At 36.5% G+C, this 21,984-nt stretch overlaps 1 protein-coding gene across 2 annotated transcripts in view; it reads left to right on the top strand.

Annotated features, from left to right (window-relative positions):
- NCAM2 (neural cell adhesion molecule 2) overlaps positions 1–21,984 on the top strand; it is a 294,710-nt gene that overhangs the window by 14,630 nt on the left and 258,096 nt on the right. The gene's annotated exons all lie outside the window — the stretch shown is intronic.

Raw genomic sequence — 21,984 nt, 5'->3', positions numbered from 1 at the left:
GAAAGATGCTTTCAGTATTGATAGGCTCAGAATCTGACCAGGTATTTTTTCCTGCTTTCTTGAAAACTCTATTTACTAAATTTGCCAGACTGGATATCTCTAGTGTTGGCTTTTTTATCTATTTTTGGAATGAAGGTGGACCATCTTTTGTCCTGCTGAGTTTTGTTTCCTTTTAAATAAAAGTGGGATGGTGTTAATAGCTGTCTTTGTAAGATTCTCAATCACACTGAAATAGTATTACAAAAATGCTGAATTAATATAGAAATAGCAAAATAAGTATATAAATTTCATTATCTGTTAACATTAAAAAAACAGGCAAGAATGTTAATGCAAGCGTTTTGAGTGAGCCTTTCACAGGGCATCAAATGCTGGTAATACCTCTGTAGATTCTTTTATCCATACAGTAAAAATGGGGAGGGCTCTGAAATGCTGATTGGAATACACATTTCCTGATCCCCTAGCACAAATGAGAGAACCGAGTAATTAGAGGGGCAGAATTTGTGTGTTCTCTGCATTGTTTGTAGACATAAGAGGTTATCTATTGCTGCAAATTGGATTAGCTGTATAAACAGCAGCATAATTTATTTGAAGTCAGGTCTCAAAGACTTGGAAAGAATAGTGGAAGAACAAAAAGGAGATAGTAAAAAGAAAATGTACAGAGAATGCAGATGTACTTGTGTACAGGTAACTCATGCAACTCTTTTATGACTAAATGTATTTTAATACAGCAGAATTTCTTTGTGTTTTAACTGTTGGCAATGTAAAGAGCTTGAGGCTCCACTTTTCAGCAGAAGCTTTAAACTTACATATAAAGGCTGCTGAAATTACATATTTAAAAACCAATCATATTTCATAAATTCATAAAATCAATCACCACCTCCTTCTGAGTATCTATGAATATTCATACTTATTCCCCAGATGACTTGCAGAAATGATGTGCCTTCCAAATGGATATTTATAACTGTTTTTTTGAAGTCAATACCATAACTTCCGTTTAACATTCCTAGTGCTTGGATTTTGTTCAGTGTACTCTCACTTAGGTACTGAAAAGACCGTTTTGGGAAGCTTCCCTGCCTGCAGCCATGGTGATGGCATGAGAGGCACAGACAGGTGGCTCTGCAGAGGTCCATTAACAGTCTGAGATGAACTACTCCTTTCCTGGGTTCCACAGGGCTAAAAAGAACAACGTGTTACTTCTTTCCTGTAGAGACTACTCAGATGAAGAAAAGTATAACCTATACTAACATAAACAAGTTAAATTATTTTTAATATTGATAGTATTTACCACTGGAGTAACTCTATGTGGAAAAGTAGTGCAACTTGTTCAGAGACACAAGGACATTTGCTTTTTTTTTTTTTCTGGAGAATAGTTTTATTTTCTCTCTTTATTTGGATCTTTAATGCGTATTTTTAAAATTCTCTGGTCTTTAATAAGCATCCTCTCAAATGGCGTTCAATATATATATTTTTTTAAGCGTGCAAACTGTAAATGCTTAAGTTTATTATCTAAATACTTATTGAAAATGATGTGGGTATCAGTAAAAAATATCCTTTTTGTCACCTCAATGAAAGTATTGTTGTGTCTGTTTATTTTTTTCCTCTCCTCATGTTTAAATAACCTGCTTGAGAAGAACAGTTAGAATTTTATTAGAAATTATGATTTGTTGCTTGCAATATGTACCATGATTTTTTCCTAATCTTGATTGTTGATTTTAGAGACCAAATATGTCACTTTGGCAAACAAGATGTTTTATTTAATCTCCAGTCTTTAATGCAGCCTTATAAAAGAAGGATCTTTTTGAGTGCAAAGTTCGTTGTCATGTTGCTAGTGTGTGTTTCTGACCAGAATGCAAAGTAGCTCTAATCCATACATTCTTTTTTTCCTGTACTGGGATAGCTGCCAAACCTATGTCAGCGATTAACTTCTGAATGCGTCAGCTGTAACAAATACAGTTCATTGTTTCTTGACTAGTTAACAGCTAGTTAAAAGGCAGGAACAGCTCAAATGAAAGACAAGTACTGCACATTTTGCGTCTAAATTATTCAGGCTGTTAAAACTACTGAGAAAAAGAAAAAAATCAATTTTAGGCGGGATTTCTAGGTAGACAAAAATACTTAGTTGATTCTTAAATCAAAACATGCCAGATCACTGAATAATGAAAGTATCTGATGAAGTTATAGGTTGGTTATAGGTAATTTACAATAAAGGTAGTCTAACAAAGAGAAAACTTTCATTTGGTTTTATAAAAATTTTCTGTTCATATTTTGTCTTTATTTTTGGCAAATCTTCCTCTTAAAGTGAAATGTGAACAATTTGCTACAAACCTCTTGAAACCACAGTGTATTTAAATAGTTCTTCAAGATGCATGTAGACCTTTTTTTCCTAAATTTGAGATCAACTCTCTCAGCAGGAAAGTTTTGCAATTCAAACTGCTGTTTTAGTACATGTAAGACTTTATTTTCTATAGTTTTATTCTAGAAGGTGTATTTTTGTGTATTCTGTCTTGTTGAGCTTAACATGAAAATACTGGTATTAAATGAAGACAAAAGAGGCTGTTGTAACAGGTGTCATATTCACTGTCTTGCATACGAGAGCAGATTCACTTGTTTTTTCACAGTGGTGACAGGAGCTAGAACTCTACAGAGATGCAGAATTCTTTTTTTACTAGCTCATTTGAGGCCTGTTATTTTCAAGTTGCAGTAAGTGAAACTTTTGAATGTCCTATTAGGCAGAACAAAGAGGAAGCCATGCAGTGAAATGTCAGTAATCTAACAAGGAGAAAACTGTTATTGTTATTTATAAAAATAATAATTAAAACTCTGGAAAACACCAACTGGGATCACACTGGGTGTGTGCTTTGAGTTAGAAGAAGAACTCTAGAGATTGGTGAACAAACATGAGCCGGATGTAATTTTAAATACATGAAAACTCGTGGAAAAATCTAGCACTTGCTGAACTTTCATTTTAGAATGGAATTTAGGTTTTTTATGAAAATGAGGGAGTGGAGGGAAATGGTCTTTGCATAGCTAGAAATCATAGGCTTCCTGTATAGATTTGTGGAATAAATGTTACCTCTTGATCACTGACAGTGGTGCAGCCTATGCAGAAAGTAGTATTTACACCTAATGTGCAGACTGTGTCCTTCAGCATTATTCCTTCTGCTATGTGTTCCCCCCACTCTCATTCCCCTAGTTTCCTTCTTAAACAGTACTGTTTCATTTTGAAAAGGGACTCCAGGCAGTGGTTTCCCCTACACGAGTGAGAATGCTTTAGATTTGTAATGCATAATTTTCCATCTCTGTAGAATAGTGGTTGTGAGTCACAAGCAGGATTTGTTTGTCTGCCCTCAACTTACTCAGTGTGTACGGTAGAAGACTGGAGTGGCACTCTCTTTTTCTTGTGTGTGGTGTGTTTTTTGTTTGGTTGGTTGTTTTATTTGTTTGGGTTGGTTTGTTTGTTTGCCTCTTCTCCATCTTATTGTGGAAGATCTATGAGCCTTTGCTGACAAAAAAAAATGGAGATACATAAATCAAGAAATCTAGTAATTCCCATCTCATATATAACCTATCTTCACCTCAAGTTATACACTTAGAGCTCAGTTCTTTCTGAAATTTCAACCACCTTCACAATAATTTCCTACTGTTACTTTTTGCAATTCTTCTCAAACATGCTGGTGATTGCAGAACACATTCTGAGGTATCCCATGCATTCTTGAATCCAGAATCTTTTAAATTAGTTATTGCAATGCCAAGATTTTGTAAGGGGTGGATTGAGGTATTAAAAAGGGCAAAGAGAAATGGAGTGGTGGGCATAATGATAGGAAAATTTCTGTATTGCAAGCAGAAGCCAAAATGAATGAGCAGATAATCTCCATCCCATGATCTTGAATGAAAGGGGAGATTCAGTGGCAAAAACAAGTGGCATTCCTCAGGGTTTGGTATTGGGACAGACATTGTTTAACATCTTTGTTGGCAACATGGACAGCGGGACTGAGTACACACTCAGCAAGTTTCACAGTGACACCAGGCTGTGTAGTGTAGTAGGCACGCTGGAGGGAAGGGGTGCCATTCAGAGGGACCTTGACAGGCTTGAGAGGTGGTCCTGTGTGAACCTCATGGAGCTCAAAAAGGCCAGGCACAAGGTCCTGCACATGGATTGGAGCAATCTCAAGCACAAATACAGGCTGGGCAGAACACGGATTGAAAGCAGTACTGAGGAGGACTTGGGGGTGTTGGTTGTTGAGAACATGACCCAGCAATGTGTGCTTGCAGCCCAGAAAGCTGATCATATCCTGGGCTGCATCAAAAGTGTTGCCAGCAGGTTGAGGAAGGTGATTATCCCCCTCTTCTCTGCTCTTGTGAAACCCCACCTGGAGTTCTGTGTTCAGCATTACGGCCCCCAACATAAGAGGGACATGGACCTGTTGGAGCGAGTCCAAAGGAGGGCCGCAAAGATGATCAAGGGCCTTCTCCTGTGAAAACAGGGTGAGAAAGATGGAGTTGTTTAGCCTGGAGAAGAGAAGGCTCTGGGGAGACCTTAAAGAAGCCTTCCAGTACCAAAAGGGGGCCTACAAGAAAGCTGGAGAGGGACTTTTTGCAAGGGCCTGTAGTGATAGGACAAGGGACAATGGCTTTAAACTGAAAGAAGGCAGATTTAGGTTAGGTATAAGGAGGAAATTCTTTAGTGTGAGAGTGGTGAGGCACTGCAACAGGCTGCCCAGAGAAGCTGTGGATGCCCCCTCTGTGGAAGTGTTCAAGGCCAGGTTGGATGGGGCTTTGAGCAACCTGGTCTAGTGGAAGGTGTCCCTGACTATGGCAGAGGGTTGGAACTAGATGATATTTAAGGTCCCTTCCAACCCAAACCATTCCATGATTCTGTGGAATGCCATACCTTATTTTTAAAAGGTAGAAAGAAGGTGTCTGGCCAGTACAGCTTTGCTGCTCTAACATACACTGTATGCAATACTATATGTCTCTGTGTTTGTAAATATATATATCTCATGTAGTTTTCAAATACAAATAACTTTGTGTAGTTAGGACATTGTCCCAGACTGCCGTGAAATCTATTCTTGCAATATGGTGTACAAGCCTAGTAGTTCACTTTTGAGGAAGAGCGTTCACGCAAGGTAAGAAAGAAGGCATCAGGGCATGGTTAAAGTATCTGCTTGGTGCAGGAACAAATGGATTTGAAATGTCTGAACAACTTTAGTCTGAAAATGTAAGGATTACTTCCATCCATAAGAGGAAAGAAAATGTGGAACAGCCTTTAAAATGATGGTTGTTTAGAACTAACTGATTTTAAGAAGGAGGTAGAGGGATTTGAGGGGAATGTTATGCCTACAGAAAGGCACTAGAATATTTTACCCCAAACCTACTTTTCTATTGCAGTTAATAATTCAAATAATCCATACTAAATAATAACATATTTGTTCAAGAAATTGTTTCTAGAAACTTCAGATGTTTAAAATCTGTAAAATGATTTAGCATGAAATGAGAATTAGCTCTGTTTCCACTCATGTCATTTTCTCATTATGAATTAGTGATGATTAATTAAGTTCAAAATCTGAGATTAAAAATAGGTTGCATTTCACTAGTACCTTGAAGATATGCCTTTAGGATCTGCTTTTAAACACCAAAAGAAATGCTTTCTCAGTGCTTTGTCTTCATAAAATAGGTAGCAGTTCTTAAACTATGGAAATGACAACCATTAGAAACACAAAAGCATGTTTGTTTGGTGGTTTGTTTTGTTTTTTTTTGTTTGGTGGTTGTGTTTGGTTTTTTGTTTTTTTTTTTTGTTTTTTTTTTTTGGTGGAACTGACAAAACCTGTTCTGGGATGTTTAAAGAAGAATCTGGTATTTAGAGAAGTCATAGTCAAGTAAGCTTCACCAAACTGTCACTGAAAACATGAAATCAAATGATCAGTGTTTATATTCTCTGCAGAGATGATCTTAGAAAGTGACTCATCTTGAAGAGCAAGAATTTTACTTGTGAATTTGTGTATGTTTTTAAACAATTAATGACACGGTGCTGGAGAATTGCTGTACTATCACATTGCAGCCTTGTATACCTAGTATTCTAGTATTTAATGTAGACTAACCATTCTCAGGTTTCTGGAAACATCTACTTTCTCATTCTGGTTTGTGTTCAAATACTTTTCCAGGTGTATGCTAAATCATTGAATTGCATCATAACTCCAATTTAATACATCCTTAGTTGATACATCTTGTCAATGGTTCCTTATTAGATCTGAATTTTTAGCTTTTTGCAGAATACTAGCCACAGGATTTCTACCTGTATTTGCTAAACTAAGTTTAATTCATTGTGAGGCTCCTGATTTAGAAATAATGTGCTGCTTTTAAAAACACCTCTGAAACATTTAATCTTCACCTTGATAGTTTATTCTTCAGTTTATGGCATAAAAACTTGTGCCTGAGGAATATAGTACAAATATTTTAAGTTAATTTATTTGTGTTTATTTTCTGCTTGCATTGTCATAATTCTGTGTTTGTTTAAACAGATAACCAAATATAATTAAAAATACTTCATATCTCTTGTGATATCAGTAAATTTTTCGTTGTGCTCTTTGCCCAGAGAGGAATTTCTGTATTACAAATTAAACCAAAAAACCCCACTCTCTCAAATACACACTATTAAAAGATTAATTTAAAATAAGAATGTGAAGCAGGTGCTTTCAAGATCAATTACATATGAAAATGACTATAAAAACCCCCCAACCAAACAACAACAATAAAAACAAACAAAAAAAACTCCTGAAGGACTAAACCAAAACTAAAGTGTCATGAAGAATAGGGAATGACATCTTAAATATGAAGACTGCTCAATTTTAGTTTTTGTGTAATACTAAATATCTGAAAAATTATTTAAGTCCACAGCTAGATGTGTAAAATTAATATACATTTTTCATATGACAAATTGTTTCTTCTATGCAATTTGTTGTAAATTGAATGTGGTTTTGTTTTTGTTTTTTAATGGACCAATTATGAACTTCTCCACCAACCAAACTATAATCCTCTTGATGGCAAAGCTTTTCTACTGGTGTCTGTCCTTGGAGAAGGGGGAAATTTACAAAGACAATGATATGTTCTAGATACTGCAATGTCTTTGGCTGGAAATTTCCAGAGGGCCAAATGCAGATATGGTATCTTCCTTGCTTCTCAGCTGCCTTTGCCTTTTCCTCCTTGTCTTCATTACCTACATCCAGCCATTTAATGATGAAAGAAATGCTCGCTCTTTCTCCCTGTGATCTAAGACAGGGAGGTGCATGTGAGTAGATTGTGTTGCTAGTGCAGATCACAAAAAAGGCAGGGTCACTCTACTACATCATTCAATTACTGCATTTGCTAATATTTGTTTTCTAAAGTTGTTTGTATTCCCCTGAAAGTACATATTGTATCCTGAAGCTACTCAGTGCAAGTGGCACAACAGACCTTGAGGAAAACAATGTACTGTTCCAATGTAACACTGTCATCTGTCTCTCTGAAGGGAGCAGGCATGTATTGTCTTTGACAATCAGGGTTTTTTACTGCTGTCATTTAAAATATACACTTGTCTGCTTTCTATTGGATATGTTAGAGAAGCAGCAGGTCTGTCGAACCAGTTGCATGATCTGGTTGCCTCAAATTATTATACTTTGTCTTTTGTTTCTTTTAAGCAGTTTTTCACATATACACACCCTCCTTCAAGTGAGATGGTATAATATAATGCTGCAGGATTGCATTTGAACTGGTTCTCCAGTTTGACTGCTGCTGAGACTTTATAATGAATTTTTGTTCTGACTTTTTTTAAGATAAAATCTGAGAATACTTTCAGAATATTTTTTTGAGTTCTGATGTCTATATATGTTTATGTTGGCAGTAGGTACAAAGTCTATCCTGGAGTTCATATTCTGTTTTCATGGATTGTTTCATTTACAGTAACAACTTTAAATTACGAAATTCTTCCCACTGTCTCTGTACATAAATAGGTAACTTATTAAATTATCTCCACCTGGTGGCAGTATGTCATAGCTAGCAACAGAGTAACAAGAACTGGAGCACTCTTTTTTTTTTTTTTTTTTTTTTTACTTTTTTTTTTCTTTACGGAAACATAGCATCAAAGCTAGTTAAATCAGATGAGTCATTCCTTAAAAAACTCTGTAGATATGCATGAAATATTTTAAAGCTGAACTGTTGTGTCTTGTTTGTAATTTGGTGTAAGCACTATGCAGATCTTTAACTGATAAGTATCTTATGCATAAATGCCTTTAAAATGTAAGTCAGTTGCCAAAAACTCTGTTAGCATAACTATATTAATGTCTGCATTACTTCATTTAAAAAGACTTTACCCATGAAAATACCTGCACTGTTCAACACTCAAATGTGTTTGACATATATATTCTGCTTATTCCTCTAGTTATAAAATATGGATCATGTTGTGCAAAGTTTGCATAATGTGTTTTCTTCAAGCATATTTTGTAGTCTGTTGCAAAGAAATGCTCTTTGATGAAGTGCTGAATTGCCAGTTTTCCTCAGTGAAGAAAGTTTATTGTTTTGAAAGTTTCCTATCTAATTAAAATATGTTTATAAGAACTTACCTACAAGACTTTTCACAACAAAGTTTTCAGAACAAGGTTTGCATTTGAAGTTATACAAGCAATTCCATATTATTTAAGAAAAGTACTGCATATGATTGAGATTTTTACAGAAAAATACAATTATTTGCCTGTCCACAGCAGAGTGATTATTTTGTCCTACAAATAAAGGAATCTCTTAAATGTTACATATTTACATCTCTATCTAAATTTTCAAGGGTACTATATAGAGTGATTCTGAGGGTACAGTTGGAAAAGAAATTAGAGATTATGCTGTATTTTCAAAAATTCCTACAACTGAAGGAAGCTACAGCATCCCTGGGTGGTGTCAAGTGCTTTGGCTAGCTTAATTCTTGTATGAAAGATTCCTTTAACATTGGAAGAGATTTTTTAAGGCAAAGGTTATGTTTTTTCCTGTAGAAAACCATTAGATTTTATCTTTTTTGGGGGGTCAAAAAACCCCAAACACAGTTTTAGTTTCTATAGTCTGAAACTACAATGGTCATGAATTTACTATGTTGATTCCCACTGCTTCCTTACCCCTGCACAATAAGAAGTCATAGTGTCAAAACATGTTTTGTCAAAGCTGATTAGCAGCTAAGAACTTGCTGCTGATTGAAAAGCTTTTACATTTGTTTATATGTAATTTTATTTGCCATGTTATATTTATAAACATTGACTGAAATTGAATCTTTTTTAAATTTAATTTTTAGGATTTTAAAAATACATACTTTTATTTGGAAAGGAAAACTAAAACTTACCCTTTTTATTGTAGAGTTTAGGTGGTAGCATATGTTACTTTGAACAGTCTATGCAGTGTAATTATTTTGATATAGCTATTTACAAAGTATACAGGCTTGTGACGAGTTCTTTATTGGTTTAAACACAAGTCTAAAGAACTTACAGCTTTAGAACTTCATATGGTAAAGCTAAAAAGTGTTTTTTAAAGATTTTTTCTTTTTAAAAAAAGAATAGGTTAGCAGCAATCTAAAATGAAGTTTGTATCTTTATCCCAAAGTCCGTGGTCTGTTCTCAGGCCTTGATGTGTGCGTGTGTGTAGGTTAGTGGTTCTTTTTTTGTGTATAGATGAAATACTTCTTAAATCATTGTCCTGGGTGAGAACTAAAGAATTGATCTTTGCTGAAGTCATCTTAGCCTTAGAAGGCCACAAAAAAATGTGGTCTATAAGCACTGAATAGAAAGAGCAAGGGACACAAGGCAGTTAATTATAATACTTACTGAAAGCATCAGTTATGTGTGGTGAGACTTAGAAGGTCTGGTTGTGCTCACCTTATTTTTCTGTAGCCGTGGGATGCATAAAATCTGAATTCAAGGAAGAAAGGGGAAAGGTGAAGAATCCCAACCAAGCAAATAATATTTATATGGCAGAACAACCAATCTCTCTTACAAGCCATATATATGGCAATACTATTTTGATTTTTCACGCTACATTCATCTAATAGAACTAAGGCAAAGTTTCTATTAGGGTCTCTTTTCTCTGTATATTGAGCTTTTGTGTGGGGAAAAAAGGCTTCCATTTTCCTTTCATGTATCAAGTAGTTTCTAGGCTGGTAAGGTATTTATGAATTTATCAATAAATTGTTTTTATATAAGAGCTATAAAAATGAAATATTTAAAAAGAGTAGCTGCTATTTATCTACTTGCTTTCTTGGTTTATATGGCAGCGTGTTTCAGCCTGTAGCTGTTGAACTGACCAGCTCTGAGTAGATTAGGTAGTATCAGCTATAGGGTAAATAATCCTCATTAATGGAAATAAAATTTAACCGAAGAAGGATTTCCTGCTTTATTGATGGCAAATATTTTTATTATAAAAAGCTGTCACTACTTTTAGCTTTTTTTTATTTTACAAAAATGATGAAATAGGAAACACCAAAGATTTGTCAAGGAAGGTTTGATTTGCCTGACAGAACTCTTGAGCTGGAAACTTACGGCCCAAGTCAGGTACTCAGATGTCTTCATAGCTATTCAGAAGTTCAGACCATCAGATTCTCAGTTGCCCATTTTCTCTCAGAAAATTATACCATTTGTAGGTCTGATGCTTTGTGTTGTCCTTCTGGGAAAGCAAGAGGACTTCTTCTGTAGCCTGCTCATTCCTCTGTACTTGTATGGGGTGAAGGGATGTAGCAGCCCTGTGAAGCCTGCTGCCTCTTTCACTTTCCATGTACCTTCTCTTACAGGAAGCCTATGGGTGCCTTATTTCCTCTGCACAGGGGCATATTTTGAGGCACATTCATGTCATGGTGGTTAGTTTTTACTCCAGTATTAATTTTGCTACTTGCTATGTTGAGGAAAGAAAAACTTGAAGGTATAGTTCTCAAAATAGACAGTAATAGACTTCATGAGAGAGTGATTCTTCTGCAAAGTCTTTCCATCTTGATTTTTTTTTTTTCTCAAAGTACTTTTTTTTTCCCTCCTGTAAAATATTTTAACCTGAAATAATCTGTGAAAAAGGGGCAGGTTTCTGAAAGCAAGCAATTTCTCAGGGTAAGAACAACATAAATATAACCAAACAACTCTATTGCTTTAAGTCATGTTCTTGCTTCTTCTGTACAGGGTATATGCATTCAGCTGAGTCGGTAGTGGAGCTTATTCCGTAAACTGACTTCTAAGCCTTAAAATATTTTACTTTGATCCTACAAGTATGCTGTGGACTTACGAATTGTAAATGTTTGTTTAGAAAGACCTTTAATAAAAAATCTTGTCCTGTGGCATGGAACTTCATTTCTTCACTGTTCATTTTAATATTGAAGAAATTAAGCAAATCTAAACAGCTGAGTGTTTATGAGGTGATATACGTTCACCTATGTACTTGCTGCTACCCCCAAAAATAATTGTATAATCAAATTTTGTGGATAATATCTTGGGTGATATACTAGATGGTTGAAGAGCTACAGGATGTCACCACTGTTGAGATTTAAGGAATTATTTCTAATTGTACAGTAGTTAAGACTGGTTCATAGGCTGGTTCTAACAAAGCAAATGTCTCCTTCCTTTGCTTCAAAACCATTGGAACATTTTTAGCTTTGAGTCCTCTTCCAGTAATGTATGAATGAACTGAAATTGCCACAGCATATCCTTGTCTGGCACTCTTTGTGTATATCCTAGTATTTAATATTTTGTTTTTAGAATAATTATGGTTATGCAGCACCATTTTAAATATATAATGCATTTTTCATACCTTTCTCTGGTGTCCTAAGTCAAGAGAGGACATCAAGGTAAAATTTTACATTACCACTTATTTACTAAAGGAGTGAAACTAGGACTGCTGGTTTATTGCTGATTTTGCCAGGATGTTTTCATCTGGGGGAGACTGAATCCATACTGTGTCAGAAAGACAGATGAGCTCTTAAACACTCAATTGCTTTTCTGGTGGTTCTCAATCTTGGAGTTCATCCAAGTGTATTTCGTGGTGTGTCTCAATATAGTGCCTGTTACTTTGGTGCTTTGGGTTGAAACAAACTTTTCCTTAATAGCAGTGCTATTACAGAGAATAATGTGAATCATTATGTTTGTGGTTGTTTGTTTGTTTGTTTGGTGCGTTTTTTTTTTTTTGTTTTTTTTTTTTTTTGTTTTTTTTTTTTTGTTTGTTTGTTTGTTTTTTTTAATTTGTTTTCCCTTCTAAATTCCTAGTCTTATAAAGGGATAGAAACTTTTTCAGTCAGGAATTCATGAAGACCATATAGAGGGGTGAAATTAAGTAGCTATACTATTTTAGAGAAGTATGTGTATAGTTTTAATAAGACTGAAATTTCAAATGCCTAAGCCACTATGCATTTCTAGAAAAGTCAGAAAGTGTTACTATTCTGTATTTTATAAAAAGTCAATGACAGGTGCAGTTTCTCAATTCAAATGGGTATTTTGGGGATTACCCTGAATTCCTAGGACTCATGTTTGTGTTCTATATTCATTCTGAAACCGTATCTATATTGCTCACATATGTAATACTGCCATTTATAACTTTTGCTTCTGTTTACCAATCGTAGCCATATTTGTGGCGTAGTAAAACTAGCACTGTCTTAAAGCTGCAGCTCAGTCTACATGGTTTTAGCATTTAGTAATTCATACTGAAATTCTGTGTGGTCTTGTGTGTGTGGCTTTTGTGTGTGGTGTTTGTTTGTTGTTTTCTTGCCCCCATCAAAGTGCTAAACATTGCTATATTGTCATTAACCACAGAAGTTATAATTCGTATTGTGCCTACCTGGGTAGGTGGCAAGGTGCATACAGCAATAGAGGAATTCTACATTGTAGTGATTTGAAGGTTTTTGAAAACAAAATAATTTTGATCCTTTAATTGATTCTCAGAAGAATAAGTTAATGTAAAAGTGTGGTACTGAAATAATCTGAAGATTCTGGTGTGCTTTTATTGTAACGCTTAGAGGGACCTCTTTTGTAATACTTTGTGAACCATCATACGGTCACACTGACATACAGTAAGTAAAGGGTATGATACTTTGTACATCTGTGATCATATGATCATACTCTTGCTCCAGATAGGGAAAAAGCTAAATTGCTGAGTTCTGACTGTTTATAAGTTTTCACTGTGTACAGAGGAGGAAAAAGGCATCTTATACTTTTAAGCAGCAGGAAGTCAATTTGCAGTCTGTGTGTGTGACCAGTTTGGGGATTGAAAATGCCCATATACCCATCTCTAGCTTGAAAATGTGCAGAAGCCAGTTCAATATTCTAACAAGATCTTTCTTTAATTACTCAAAAGGTTTGAACTTTACGTTAGTCACAACAGTGGAAATACAGGACAGGTCTAAGAGGAAGAAGCACGGTAGATTTTTATATCTGTATTTTATTATTACTCCAATTATGTTTACCAGTTTCATCAAAATGGAACAAATGTTTGTTGTGTTTAAGGTTGACAGCTTCCACAGTGCTTAATACTAGTGGAAATAAGGAGTTAGTCATCATCCCAAAGTCTTTGCCAGCAGAAGTGTGATGTCTGTGGTGGTGGTGTCTTCTTCATTCTTGAGTCTACTTGGAACATTTGTAGTGCTTAATCTAAAACAGCTGCTTATGTACTCTAGCTTTTTTTTCTTTATAATCCTTAGGGTCATTAGCAAAAAACCCAACTTGTTATGAGCTGTTGACTAACCATAGGTATTATGATTGCAAGAAATTAATTTAGGAAGAAGTCACCTGACGATTAGATGACTGCTGTCACAGTTAAAGTAAACTAAAATCAGTTCAGGCCAATACAATCAGAGAAGTCTGTTACCAGAGAAGCTAATCGAAAATCATATTTACTTTACACCTCTATTTATTGTGAAGAGGAACTGTTCATCTATCTAGTTCTTTGTACTTAACTTTTGTTACATATCTTTTCTCTTTTGAACGATACCATCATTCTTAATTTCTCTTATTCTCTAAGAATTTCTTGAATGGGTCCAAGAGCATGAAAAAATACCTATTTCAGTGAAAGATTAAGATTCAGTTAACCTTTACTGGGACATCCTTCTTTTCCTCCAGGTAAGTATGCAAATAGAAATGAAAGAATGATACACATTGACCATCCCCAAACAATTAACTTCTAAAAAGCAAAAGAAAAATGGCAAATAATTGTGCATTTGCCTCTCTTATTTCTCTCTTAAATGCTACTTTCTGGTCTATCCATCAGATCCATGTATCTCAAATTTAGAGACAAAGATGTCACATGTCAGTGTCAAATGCTTTGCACAAATCCAGTTAGATGATGTCTGTTGCTCTTCCTTTATCCATCAACATGGTAAGCCCATTGTAGAAAGCTACCTGATTTGTCAGGCATGATTTGCCCTTAGTGAAGCCATGTTGGCTGTCACCAATCATCTCCTTATTTTCCATGTGCTTAGTGCAGTTTCCAGGAGGATCTGCTCTGTGATATTGCCAGGCATAAAGGTGAGACTGACTGGCCTGTACTTCCGCAGGTCTTCCTTTTTTCCATTTTTAAAAATGGGGCTATGTTTCCTCTTTTCCAGTCATTGGTACTTCAGTGGACTGCCATGACTTATCAAATATGAGGGATAGTGCCTTAGCAACTTCATCCACCAGTTCTCTCAGGACCCACAAGTGCATCTCATCAGGTTCCATGGAGTTGTGCACCTTCAGGTTCCTTAGATGGCCTCAAACCTGATCCTCTCCTCCAGTGGGTGGTTATTCCTCTCCTAGTCTCTGCCTTTGCCTCCTGCAACTCAAGCAGTGTGGCTAGAACACTTGGTAACAAAGACCGAGACAAAAAGTCATCAATGTATTACACTGAGAGAATACAAAGAAAATAAACAGCTGAAAACCTATAATTCCCTTATGAGACATTGTGAGCAGAATCTGTTAACTGTATATATATAAAAATAAGCAGAAATCTACGTATAAGCTTAGCAATATGGACAAATGTTAATGATAGTCTATGCTTGAAATAAATTTTCACTGCTTAATTTTGTAATTTGTTAGAAAGACATCTGAAATTCAGCTTCAGAAGTTAGTTATCAGTTTCACATAATGTCTTGAAAGAGAAAATGATCTAATGCAAGCACATTTTAGTGGTCCTTGGAGATTTTGTCATTGCTTTGATGATCAGTTTTAGTTTTCTGGTTCGCAGGAGACCATTGGCAATATTCTTTTGTTTCTGGCAGGCAGTAATTCATTTTGCCTTTTCATTTAAAACCCGAGTAATAGCTTTGTACCTTAAATTCAGTGAGAGAATACTGTCTGCAGAAACATTATTTAAAGATACACAAGGGGAATAAATGAAAGTTTTGAAACTGCCAGAGTACAATATTTTTTTAGTTCTCTAACTAGGCATCAATTTGTGCAATTCTTTAGATGTGATAGCGCCTGGCTGGTTTTTAGGTAGCTAGACCCTTTGAAAATCTAATTCAATCAAAAAAGGGGAACTATTGAAGGTAATTGGCCAACAGTGGAGTCTGCTGTAACTTTTTTTTTTGTGAGAAGCAAAATTAAAAGTTTTCCATGCTCCAAGTTCTCTTCTGCGCATCCTTCAAAAACTCTGCTAGTTTCTTCAAACCACCTTTACCCTTTCTAGTCAGTTTGAGTGAACTTTAATATCATTCCTTAAGACATCACTAATTATTATGAGTACTCCATATCTTCTGTGGTTGGTGGGTTTTTTTGGGGTGGGTTTGTGTTGTGAGTGGTTTTTATTTGCTTGGTGGTGGTGGGTGTTTTTTGTTTGTTTTGGTTTTGGTTGTGTTGAGGGTTTTTTGTTTGGTTTTATTTTTTTCCCTGGGGTCTGCAGCTATCCAGTCCTATAATTTTGCTTCAGTAAAGATAACTTATTTGTTCTTGTTGCTGAATGGCAATGCTCTATTTTTGACTTACAAGAAAGAAAATTTGAGTCTGTAACCAGTGGTTTTATCCTCAATGACAACTGTCAGCTCAAGCAAATGTGATTGTAAACCCTAAAGGTACTGCTGAATTCTATACCTCTAAGTGATCAGTAACCTTTACAGAAGTCAAGAGGGAACAGACATATCATACAGCATGTTTTGCTCACCATAAAAATGGTGAGAAATTATTTTTTTAAAAAATGTTTTCATTAGAAATTTATTTATTCAGATTCTGTGATGTTTAAAGATGCATTTGTGCTGTCATTTGCCTCCTCATGGTCTTGATATTGCTTCAATTCCCCACCTACCAAAACTCTTAAAATTCTTCTTTTTCACAGTGCTATACTTTCAACTCTTGGAAAAGTGCTCTTAAATGTAAGCAGTACAGTGGAGGCAAACATAAGTTCAGACTTCTTCTGTGCTGTCTGAAAAAAAACATGAAAGACAGAGAGAAGCTACACCTGGGAGGTGGTAGGTTTCTTCAATAGACAATGTGATCTTTCAGGGCCCCACTTAAGTGCAAACTCAGATTGAACCCCAACGCTGTTCCACATCTGGATGTTGCTAGTTGTAGCAATAGAAGTGTTAATACTTGAAGCATTTCTCCATCATATACAGTTGAGTCTCAACTTTGAAGAGATGATTTTATATGTTAATGTATTTTTAATTATATTAAAGTGGATATTTGTATGCCTGAGCAGAAACAGTCAGGAGAGGGACTGAGAAAGAAGTAGATATGCATCGCTGTGTTGCATTTATGCAATTCCTGTTCCTTGGCAATATGCCAGGAGGAAAATTTCACACCAAGCAATCTGAAATTGTAGTGTTAGTGTCTATTGGTATACTAATTTGATGTCTAAATAAACTCAGTTAATGCTAATTCTAGTATTAAGCCTTGTTAAGGTGATTAACCAACCTCTGCAATTCATCTGTCACCTAACATCACTTAAATTTCTCCCACAGTCACTGTTTCAGCTTTCTCATGACAAATGTCTAGTACAGTAAAACATTTTTGCAGCTTTTGTGTACATGTCCTTATATATACAGGCTCACACAATTCTTAAATGTCTTTTATTTAATAAGACGAGTCCATACTGGTACCCAAAATAGAAACAATATCTGTGAGTTCAGATTTTCAGTTTCTCAGACTGAATTCAAGAAACCAAACAAGCCAAATAAGTACTTCTTAAGGTCACCCCATTTCATGACAAATTTTGTCTCAGGGAAGATGTGGAACAGAATTTTTCTTTTTCATCCCTAAATGGTAATGAAAAACACCTTCTTCATTGCTTAAGCTTCTGTATATTAACTGTGAGATATCAACTACTTCCTACAAAATTTCTGGTAGCTTGGAAAGGTCCTTGTTTTGCTTCTCTAGGAAATATGGCAGTGATGGCAGGAGAACAGCTTCCCAAAATGTTAGTACTGTGCCATCTCTCACTCTAGTCTAACCACAGCTCAACTGCAGCTTGTATTTGGTTATATTTTTAGTGGTATCATCTAATAGAAAAGAGAGAAATACCTTTTTCCTTCTCTCAGCCTCAGGGACACTGTCAAATATTAGCTTACATTCTGTGTGATTTTTCTGGAGGATGTCCCAGAGGCACTCCAAAAGTTAATTTAGGCAAGCAACGAGCTCCAAACAGACTTTGTTCAAACTAGGGCTGTTTAGCAGAAAACCAACTAAAAATGCTCAGTGGAAGCAAGGTCAGGCACTGTGGGAGGTCTACAGAGATACTGCTTGCCACTGCAGGGAGGAAATTCGTGCAGCCAAAGCTCAGTTAGCATTGAAGATGGCCAGTACTGTGAGGGACAATAAAAAGGGCTTTTAAAAATATATTGACGGCAAAAGGCAAGCCAGAAGTAACAGTGGCCCTTTGCTTGATGAGCACAGTCACCTCATAAGCAGGGACATAGACAAAGCCAAGATGTTTAGTGCTTTTTTTGCCTCGGTCTTCAACAGCAATGATGGACTTGGGGGCCCATAGACCACCAGGGTGGGGAACTATGCCTGTGAGAATGGCAAACTCCCAATCGATCTGGAACTTGTGTGGGATTTGCTACTCCAGATAGATCCCTACAAGTCAATGGGGCCTAAGGGCATTCATCTAAGGGTACTTAAAGAGCTGGCTGATGTCATAGCGAGAGCTTTCTCTGTGATTTTTCAACACTCTTGGGAATCTGGAGAGGTCCCAGATGACTGGAAGCTGGTAAATGGTGTCCCAATACACAAGAAAGGCAACAGGAATGACCCCAGCAACTACAGGCCTGTTAGCCTCACTTCTGTTCCTGTCAAAATTATGAAGATTATTCTGGGAGTTATTGAAAAACACCTGGGTTCATGGGTTCATGAGGGGAAAGTTCTGCTTGACCAAATGAATTTCTTTCTATGACAAGGTTACCCACTTAGCTGACCAAGGGAAACCTGTCAATGTGATCTTTTTGGATTTCAGTAAAGCCTTTGATACTGTCTCTCACAGTATCCACCTGGACAAGCATAAAGCTGGATAAACTCACAATACAGTGGGTGAGCAATTGGGCATCAGTGGGTCTGACGGGCTGGGCTCACAGGGTTCTAGTAAATGGGGTTATGTTGGGCTGGTGACCAGTCACTAGTGGGGTTCTGTAAGGATCCATTTTAGGGCCAGCACTCTTCAGTGTCTTCACAAATGACTTGGATGCAGGGCTTGAGGGAATACTTAGTAAGTCTGCTGATGACACAAAATTGGGAGATGCTGTTGATACTCTGAGGAAAGAGAGTCCCTGCAGAGGGATCTGGACAAACTGGAGAACTGGGCAATCACCAACCGCATGAAGTTTAACAAGAGCAAGTGCTGGTATTTTGCACCTGGGACACAGCAACCCTGGCTGTACATGCAGACTGGGGGATGAGATACTGGAGAACAGTGCTGCAGAGAGGGACCTAGGGGTTCTGGTAGACTGAGCATGAGCCAACAGCATGCCCTGGCAGTGAAGAGGGCCATTTGTGTCCTGGGGTGCATCCAGCACAGCATTGCCAGACTTGCGAGGGAGGTGATTGTCCTGCTCTGCACGAGTGCAGCCTCACCTGGAGCACTGTGTGCAGTTCTGGGCAACACAGGATAAAAAGCATATAAAGCTACTGGAGACTGTCCAGAAGAGGGCTGAGAAGTTGGTGAAGGGTTTGGAGGGGAAGCCGTATGAGGAGCAGCTAAAGTCACTTGGTTTGTTTATCCTGCAAAAGAGGAGACTGAGGGGAGACCTCATCACGGTCTACAGGTTCCTCACAAGGGAAGGAGAAAGGACAGGCAGGCACTGATGTCTTCCCTCTGGTGGCCAATTATAGAACCAGAGGGTATGGGAGGAAGGTGTGCCAGGGGAGATTTAGGTTGGATTTTAGGAAAAGGTTCTTCCCCCAGAGGGTGCTGGAGCACTGGAACAGGCTCCCCAGGGAGGCAGTCAAGGCCCCAAGCCTGACAGTGTTCAAGAAGCTTTTGGACAATGCTCTCAGACACACGGTGTGGACTGTGGGGTAGTCATATGCAGAGACAGGAGCTGGACTTGATGATCCTTGTGCATCCCTTCCAACTCAGGGCATTCTATGATTCTATGGTTATATGTCTGTCCCTACCACATTCCTTTGAGGAACATTTTGACTGAAGTGTCAGTAAGATCCAGATAGAGGCTTAAATGGGGAGATTTGTTGTTATTCAGTAACTGGAGAAGGTTCTGTAAAGGAGGGAGCCTATATGGTAGATTATATTTTTAGTAGTGAACACTAGGCAGAACAGCAGTCTAATGAGAAACTGTATTAGCAATTCTTAAATCCTAAAACTGAAAGGAGTGATTTACATAACAATATTTCTTATTGCTTTACTTGAAAACCTGGGCCCTGGAGTGCCCTCTAGCTATGCATTTACAGAGTTAAAAAATATAAAAAATAAGTGTAATGAGCATGAAAAAGATCATTCATTTTCTTACACGGATTAATATAACAATACCACAGTGATTTATACTGGACTGTGTGTTGTGGCTGAGAAAGCCATGAAAGAAAATATATTTAACAGGTCATATATACTTAAATTTTTTTAATACCTGAGAAAATTTCCATATCATAAAGTTTATTCCATGTGTCCTGAAGAAGTATTTATTTCTAAAATATCAGGGCTTTATGAAATATTTTTGCAGAACTTTTTATGGTCTGGATGTTGCAGTTATTCTTCTGGATCCTGTTACTCAGCAAAGCTTGAAATGTAAAAAAGTACATTGTACTCCCTTAAAGATTCTACTCTGTGTTTTAATTTTCCTTAAATGATGTATGTATTCACAGGTATGCTGAAGTTTCTCTTTTGCTTTTTCTAAATTAAAAGATTTGTGATGGTGTCAGCAGGAGACTTGCATGGCATTCATAGAACCCTAGTAAATCTTTTTTTTTTTCCCAGATACTTTCTCAGCAGAAAGCTGAGTCAGAAGACATGATTTCAGTGACAGAAATGCTCTCTTTGAGTTTAATATCCTGAAATGCAATTTTGTGTATCAAGCAAATGTCAAAGCAAATAGAAGTTCCATTCTGTCCCAAGTTAACTTTGATACTAGTTCCAGAGTAAATCTTGGAGATGACTTACACATTCGCACTCCAGCTAATGCTGACTTATGAAATTGAAGAAGTATGTTCATTAAGAACTCTCTTCTATTTTGTGTTACTATAGAATATCAGTTGTAATAATATGATCTCAAAAGGTAAAAACCAGGTTTTGCCGTTCCCTTTTATGCTTCTGTGACAATGTCCTAGTTTTGGCTGGAATAGTTTTCTTCCTAGTAGCTGGTATAGTGCTATGTTTTGGATTTAGTATAAGAAAAATATTTATAACACACTGATGTTTTAGTTGTTGCTGAGTTGTCAAGGACTTCTCAGCTTCTCATATTGGTTGGCCAATGAGAAGATGAAGACTGCATAAAAGGTTGGGAGGAGACAGAGCTGGGACATCTGACTCCAACTGGCCAAAGAGATATTCCACACAGAATGACGACATCCTCAGCATATAAAGCTGGAGGAAGAAGGAAGGGCAAGAATGCTCAGAGTGATGGTGTTTGTCTTCTCAAGTAACTGTTAAATGTGATGGAGCCCCACTTTCCTGGGGATGGTTGAACATCTGCCTGCCCTTGGGAAGTGGTGAATGAACTCCTTGTTTTGCTTTGCTTATGTGTGTGGCTTTTGCTTTACCTATTAAACTGTCTTTATCTGAACCCATAAGTTTTCTCACTTTTACCCTTCTGATTCTCTTCCTCATCTCACCAGGATGGACTGAGCAAGCAGCTTTCTGGGGCTTATTCACCATCTGGGGTTAAACCATGACAGATCTGACTCAAAATGTGGATATAGGATTTAGATAATTGAATGACATGTGAACATGATCTCAGCAGGATCAGATCAGATGAATTACTGGATAGTATGCTCTTTGAATTTGTGTCTAATTAAGAAAAAAAAATGACATCTTCCTGGTAACTTGACTTTTATGATAAATTCTTACACTTAAAAATTTTATCTACAAGTTTTAAGATTTCAATTAAATCAATCTGCTACTGCATGTGCTGTATTTTGAAATATTTTCAATAACTTTTTTTCATAAAAAAATAAGAAAATGAGGTCTCTCAATCTTTGAGATTAACATCTGTACTCTGTCCATTTAATAGTGTGATTTTTGATATTTATAATTAGCACATTAAATGGATCAGATTGAGCAGAGTAAACTTCCATAATCATCAGTATGAAAGTTCTTGCTTATAAATGAGTTGAAAAACATGCAAAGCAGGTTCAAACTAGATATCCTAATTCTTTTGGTATTCCAATTATTCACATTTCTAGCTACTGCCATATCTTTTTTTCTTGGTCAACCACGTTAATCAGTTGTGTTGTTTTTTGTTTTTTGTTTGTTTGTTTTTTAATGTGATGTAGTCAGTCTTTGGTCTTTAATTAATCTGGGATGTTGTTTAGAAAATTCCAAATATTAAATAAAATTAGATAGTTTTCTAGACAGTTTATCTATCAGTGCACTGAAACTATTATT

The sequence above is a fragment of the Streptopelia decaocto genome, assembly GCF_964273445.1.
Source record: "Streptopelia decaocto genome assembly, chromosome: 1".
Taxonomy (NCBI): Eukaryota; Metazoa; Chordata; class Aves; order Columbiformes; family Columbidae; genus Streptopelia; species Streptopelia decaocto.
Note: the sequence above shows the minus strand (reverse complement) of the source record. Positions and strands in the feature narration are given on the sequence as shown.